The sequence below is a fragment of the Canis aureus genome, chromosome X (assembly GCF_053574225.1).
Source record: "Canis aureus isolate CA01 chromosome X, VMU_Caureus_v.1.0, whole genome shotgun sequence".
In the NCBI taxonomy this organism is placed as follows: Eukaryota; Metazoa; Chordata; class Mammalia; order Carnivora; family Canidae; genus Canis; species Canis aureus.
The window spans coordinates 20,705,654-20,712,335 of record NC_135649.1 but is presented as its reverse complement, the minus strand read 5'-3'; positions in this window follow the sequence as shown (position 1 = coordinate 20,712,335).

Below are 6,682 nucleotides of genomic sequence, written 5' to 3'. Positions count from 1 at the left end.
TACTTGTAGAGATATCTTGGGAGCATGGCATAAATGTCTATACTTTAGCTGGAATTTTCCTAAGAATAGCCATATAGGTGTCCCAAAGAGAAATGGCAAGAAACTAGAGAAATCTATGTCCACTGGTGTCAGGGCTTCTTGGGGCTCCCTCTTAAACAGGAACAATGAGCCTCCAAACTCGGATTTGCTGAAGGGTCAGAACCCTCAGGGATCCTTATATTTCTCCACGTAAATTTAATACCTGTCTACTGGGACACCTGGGTGGCTCAGTGGTTGAGCGACAGCCTTTGGCCCAGTGTGTGATCCTGGAGTACCAGGATGGAGTCCTGCATCAGGCTCCTTGTGGGGAGCCTGCTTCTCTCTCTGTCTCTCATGAAAAAATAAATAAAAATAAAAAAAATAATTCTAAAAAAAATACCTGTCTGCTTCGAAGCTCCAACGAAATTTGCATGGGGGCTTAAGTCCTTTCCCCCTGCACTCTACCCCCTCCCTGCCCCAAAAGTTTAAAGCTTACAGCAGCTGGTAGAAGCTTCAAACTACTAAGTCCAGGGCATTCCCTGAGGCTTACAGCATGAAGTAAAAGTATCCAGAGCCTCAGGAGCCAATTCCTGGAGGGCTTCCTGGGCCATCTGGGAGTCTCCGGTTACATGGTAGACTGCACAGGTCGCTGACATTGAAGCACATACAGGGAGCAGATATTTTGAAGATAACCTTACATTGGTTTAAGGCCAACCTGAAAATGTCTCCAGCCAGGGGCATCAAAGGATTTGGAGACTGAGTGTTGGAGTTGGGGGAACCAGAGTAAAAAAAATCTTACTTCCATTAGTTTGCTCACAACACTATCAAGATTCAGAGAGAAGAGGGAGGGGGCAGGTTAGGTAGAAGCTGGCGCTTAGGTACACTGAGGGGATGGGGGCCAGGAGAGGGGAAAGGCAGAGGGCATGATGGTAGGAGTAGAGGTGGGGAAGTACCTGAGATTTTGCAGTCAGAGGAGAAATTGTGGCCTTATCAAAGGGGAAGCACTGGGGAGGTTTTTGGGACTCGCTATGAGTATTTCCCTGTGCCTAAGAACTTGGCTGGGGCAGGTCTGGGTCAGCTTCGGAATCTACTGGAGAAGAAATCCAGGCACAGGTAGCAAATACTTTTTAATTTTTAATTTTTGGGGGCAGCAAATACTTTTGATTATATTCTTCTCCCTAGAGTCTTGTAGAACTTAATCTTAGATTCAAGGCCCTTTGGTCCATATTTCCGGCATGCCTGTATGGACCATCTATCTCTCCACGGTATACATTTCTCTTGGAAGTGAGTTTAGAGAGACAACTACTACAATTGTAAACAAAAACAGAAAGCAAACCAAGCAAACAAAAAACCTTAGTGCTGCAAAGGATGAAGGAAAGTAGGGGAAAAAACACATTTTCTTATGCTACCTGACTGCTATAAATGAAAAGACCAGCAGGAGATGGTAAGTTTTGGGTTTTCTCAAGAGTTAGTAGCCGTCTGCCATACGGATTCTAAGACTATAATTTCATGAAACACTTACCGAGCACCGATAATGCATTAGAGACAAGCACTGAGGATGAAGAGGTGACCTAGGCAAAGCCCTATCTTCAGGGAGCTCACAGTCGGTAGAAGACTCATGAATCAGAATACAATGGCAGGGGCATTGAGTTTGGGAGCAGGACGGCCTGGACCATAGAGTAATGCCTGCAAGCACAGCAGCAGGTCCCTACTGGTAAAGGACGTGTCTGGGATCACTGGATTTCTGGTCCTCCATTCACACTACAAGTTTAGATAGAGAAAGGGTGCAGCTGAGCTCTGCAATGGATCTAGGATATGGCTGCTAAATCCAACTACAGTTCTTTTGGCATTGCTAACTGGGCTGGATTCTGCCTGGCAGCCAAAGCTGCCAAATCCTGATTTAAGACATTGCCTTTCCAAAGAAAAATAGCCATAATGAAAATAGCTTATGTCTTACATAAACTCTTTAGCAGTCTAACAAACACATTACCTTTAAATAGGACCCACAGTATTTTGTTACATATGTACTGTCACACTGACTTCAAACAGTTATTTCTTGCTGTGTGTCTTAATCTTATTTCCGTGAGCTCTATAATTTTAATAGCACCCATTGGACTCTACCCAATGACAAACTGATTTTAAAACTTGCCCCAGGGCAGCCCTGGTGGCCCAGCAGTTTAGCGCCGCCTTCAGCCTGGGGCGTGATCCTGGAGACCCGGGTGGAGTCCCACATCAGGTTCCCTGCGTGGAGCCTGTTTCTCCCTCTGCCCGTGTCTGCCTCTGTGTGTCTCTCGTGAATAAATAAATAAAATCTTTAAAAAAAATAAAAAATAAAACTTGCCCCAAAGAGACTTTCTCAACATTTTAATCATTTGACTTTGCCTTTATGGCCTTAAGGCACAACTTCCCCGAGCCTTGGTTTCATCGACAACAAAATGGGGATGATGAGATTCAAAATATCAGATAGACGTACGGCTCAAATGAGATAATTATAGGTGGAAAGCTGGACCTTATCTGAAAAACCACCCCTGCCTTGGATCTAAACAAGATGTCTCTCCCAGCTTTGGACCTTGATCCAAAGCTGCTAGGTCCTGGAGTGTGAAGACCAGATAAATCGTCTCTGTGCATGAGAACACCACAAAGAAGACAGGGCGGGATAAGAAAGAAAAGTCACCTGGCTATATTGGAGTAGCTCACTGATTGATATCCAGCACGGTTTGGGCTCATTGGGCTAGAACTCCTTAGCTCTTGTGCTAGTCCATCCTCTCATCATCTGTTATTCGTTTGGTTAAAAACGTTGACCTTGCCAGATGAAGGGATATCACTTCAGTGGGGAGAAAAAGGGAAGGACCTTGAAATCATGAGTACCTTCGTTGTAGACAAGGGTTTTTGGACTTCAAGGACTGCATCTAGGACAGCATAATGAGCTGTGTGGAATCTGACTCCAGACCAATAACCAATGGTAATAAACAGTAAGATATTATCTATGTGCTATGACACATAAACCTGCCCATTTTAACAAATAAAAAAAAATCCAGTCCATGTATATTTGGATACAAAGACATGTCCAAAAAAACATGGAAGTTAAAAATCTGCTTAGAAAAAATATTGAATGAAGCAGTGAATTAAAGTGACTGGTGAAGCCTTTCACTGGATAAAACAGTGGTAATTCAATTGTGTTGAATGTTCTTAATTCATTTGGTAGTTTAAAATTTGATTATATTGCTTAGTACTGCCTGAAATCTCCTATACATGGGTAATTCCCAGCCAACAGATTTGTCGTTGAACCACTTTCTCCAAATGTGCCAAGCCACATATATTAATCTTTTTCACCCATTATTTCTCATTTCTAATTTATTTGGAAGTGATTCAATTGATTAAATATTACATTTTAGGATATGGGTTAGTTTTCCTCCACATATGCTAGAATGGTGACTAAGTTCACAAGTGAACATTTACCTTGTTTAAATAGGTACTATAATACAACAATCATCTTGATAAAAAGTAATGGCTCTCAGTTATGAGAAAGATTTACAACTTAGCGAGTCTCAAATTAGTAACATCAAAAAATTCAAGAAACCAACCCGGGTAATACAGATGTCTATTTTATTAAAAAAGTTACAAACAGGTGGACTGCAGGGTCATCTTACAAAATGACAAGAATGAAATCTATTGGAAAAATTTTACTTTTACAAATCTTTATAGGTCATTGTTCAATGTTTGTACTTGTTATTTGAGATTTTTACCTTTCGTTGATAGTTACAGTACATTAGATCCATTAACAGGTTACATGATTTTATTTGCAGAGCCCTACTGCAGTGATTTGAACAACTCCTAAAAACAGATGCCATAGTAAAGACAAGACATATATTGCATTTAATATTAATTTATTATCCTAATAAGCAACTTGACATGCAATCTATTCAGGAAGCTAAAATAACTTTTGGTCCCTTTTCTTAAAATGTGCTGGAGAAACCACCTTTAAATCACTTTCCCCTGATTCCTGTGATCTTAAGTGAATTCAAGTTAAATTTGCTGCTGAGGTCAATGCTGTGGGGGCGGGGGGGGCGCTATCCATAGGAAACAAATGCTGTATATTAAAAAAAATCATCTGCAGAAAAATTTTAAATCATCATGAATTATTTGATTCCTTTAGAATTTCACACATCTAATAACGATGAACCACGATCACTTAACCTACTCTGAACTGTTTCGTTTTTAAGTTTGATATTAAAGTGCAAACTTAAAATTAGGTATTTACTTCAAGTGGTTTATAAATAAGGAACAATGTTTTAATGGCTTCCACCCTTAAAATCTCACCATAAAATCCAAAATATCAGATCAAGAGTTCACTTTGAGGGAATCTGATCAGGAATCAAATGCAACACGATTTTAAAAAAGGAAATCAAAGTTTAATTAATTACGTAATAATTAATGGTCATGCTGACCAATAAACCACATGAATGTAGAGATCACTTTATTTGAACATCACACACAATATAAATTTAAAATTGCCACACCCTTCCATAAACCATCACTGCATATATTAGAGCTTTCCTTGACAAAGTTATTGAGCTATTATTATAGATCAAAAGTATAGTTTTGGTTTATTCTGTTTTATTTAGAAGCATATTCAAATGACTAAAGCTGGGCTCTTAGAGTTGAGAACTTTGGTGCAGTAGGTGAGCTGCAGTTAATAACTTCTGCAAATTAAAAGCACACAACTAAAACCAAATAAAAACCCAACAAGAAAATACTGTCAAACTTACAAAATTTTAAAGTCATTGCTAGAAAAAGCGCTTGTTGTCAAGATGTTAAAACTGAACCAAAAGATTACTCTATGAGTTTCCTTTCTGTTTCTATACCTGTGTTACTGTTAAAATGTTCAAGTATTCAGACAAAATGTGCTGATTAGGTAAACAACATGGAAGGCAATGGCTATTAGAAGCACATTTGGAAAAAAAAAAAAAAAGTTTCAAAAAACAAACAAAAAAGCCCAGAGACTTGGCGCTATCCTCTCCTGTTACACAGATTTTTGTCTCTACTATGAACATGCTTCTTGAGAAAAAACTAAAAAGCAATTGTGATAGTGCAAGAAAACTTTAACAAATATTGCTTTAAACTATTATCCAGAAAGACAAGTATTAAGAACTAGAAAGTGTATACGATTTTATTTGAATTCAATTTTACATGTGCAGGAGTCTACTAGATGTCAATTACAAGCCTGACAGGCAAAGCTGAGCGATCTCTGTTTAGGTATACAATTAATTTACCATGGATACAGTATCCCTTTTCAAAGGCATTGCTAAGTAGGTCATAACTAAATTTAGAACTTCACAGAAAGGAAAATGTTACTGCTGCAATTTGATGCTGTAAATGAGATTAACACATGTGAAAACCTAATGGAATCAAACGCTTAACTCTTCAGCTAAATGCTCTACCATCAATTTCAAATATCAGTTGGAACTTTCAGAACATGTTAATTCCAAAAACACATCACAAACCGCACTTGAGGAAAAGGGATATTCCATCCATAAGGGTAAAACATGATCTTTAGTTTCTTTTTACAACACTGCCACACGTAAACAAAGTCTCAAAGTATTAACCAACCATTTAAAGGAGAAAGATTTTACAAATAGAATGAAGCACTGGTGCGAGGTAATATACAGAAGTAACCATTTGTTTAAGGCTCAATTTTTTTCTCCATTATAACTTTCTTTTAAAAGGCATTGAGTAGGTAATACTGAGTTTGAGTAATAAATACAAGTTGAGAAACTGATTAAAGAAAATCAATTAAAATATTAAAAATTAATTCTTGCATATTAGCCATCAATAAGAACTTAGAAAGCTACAAAAGGACTGATTGATAAAGAAAAGATTTTAAACATATGGTAAACGTGCTAAGCATTCCTGTTTAAGGTCGATGGATCTTGAAGGCCAAAGACCTTATGCGCTGAATTAGATGTATGGCAACATGCTGTAATAGAGACAGGTTTACCAAGGCTCAGTTCTGCAACCCAGGTTGTAAAGTTCTCCAAAGCAGCATCTGTGCAAATTTCCTCTGAGTTTTATCTGCAATTAAGATTAAAATGTCATAAAAAATAGAAATATAGATTACAATTTCAAATGAGAATACTGACAACAGATCTAAACACACCCTGAACTGGCACCAGAATCACTATCTTCAGGTGGAATTTCACTGTGTTCCCCATCAGTTTGAATTAAAAGGTAATTTTATGTGGTCACAAAGAGTCACTGAAAATCAGAAACACTAATGATGCACTGAATATAACATACTGTGTGTATGTAACTACACTGAACTCTGTGTAACTCTGATTTGTTTTTAAATAATTATACTTTATACTTGTTTTATACTTGGTATAATACTGAAAATGTTCTTACCAGTTTCTAAGATTTCACAGTATAAAAGTGGCAGAATATTACTTGTACTTTGAATCTGATGTCTTCATATTTTATTTTTATTTTTTATTATTTTTTAAAATAAATGTATTTTTATTGGTGTTCACTTTGTCAACATACAGAATAACACCCAGTGCTCATCCCATCAAGTGCCCACCTCCGTGCCTGCCACCCAGTCACCCCCACCCCCCACCCTCCTCCCCTTCCACCACCCCTAGTTCATTTCCCAGAGTTAGGAGTCTTC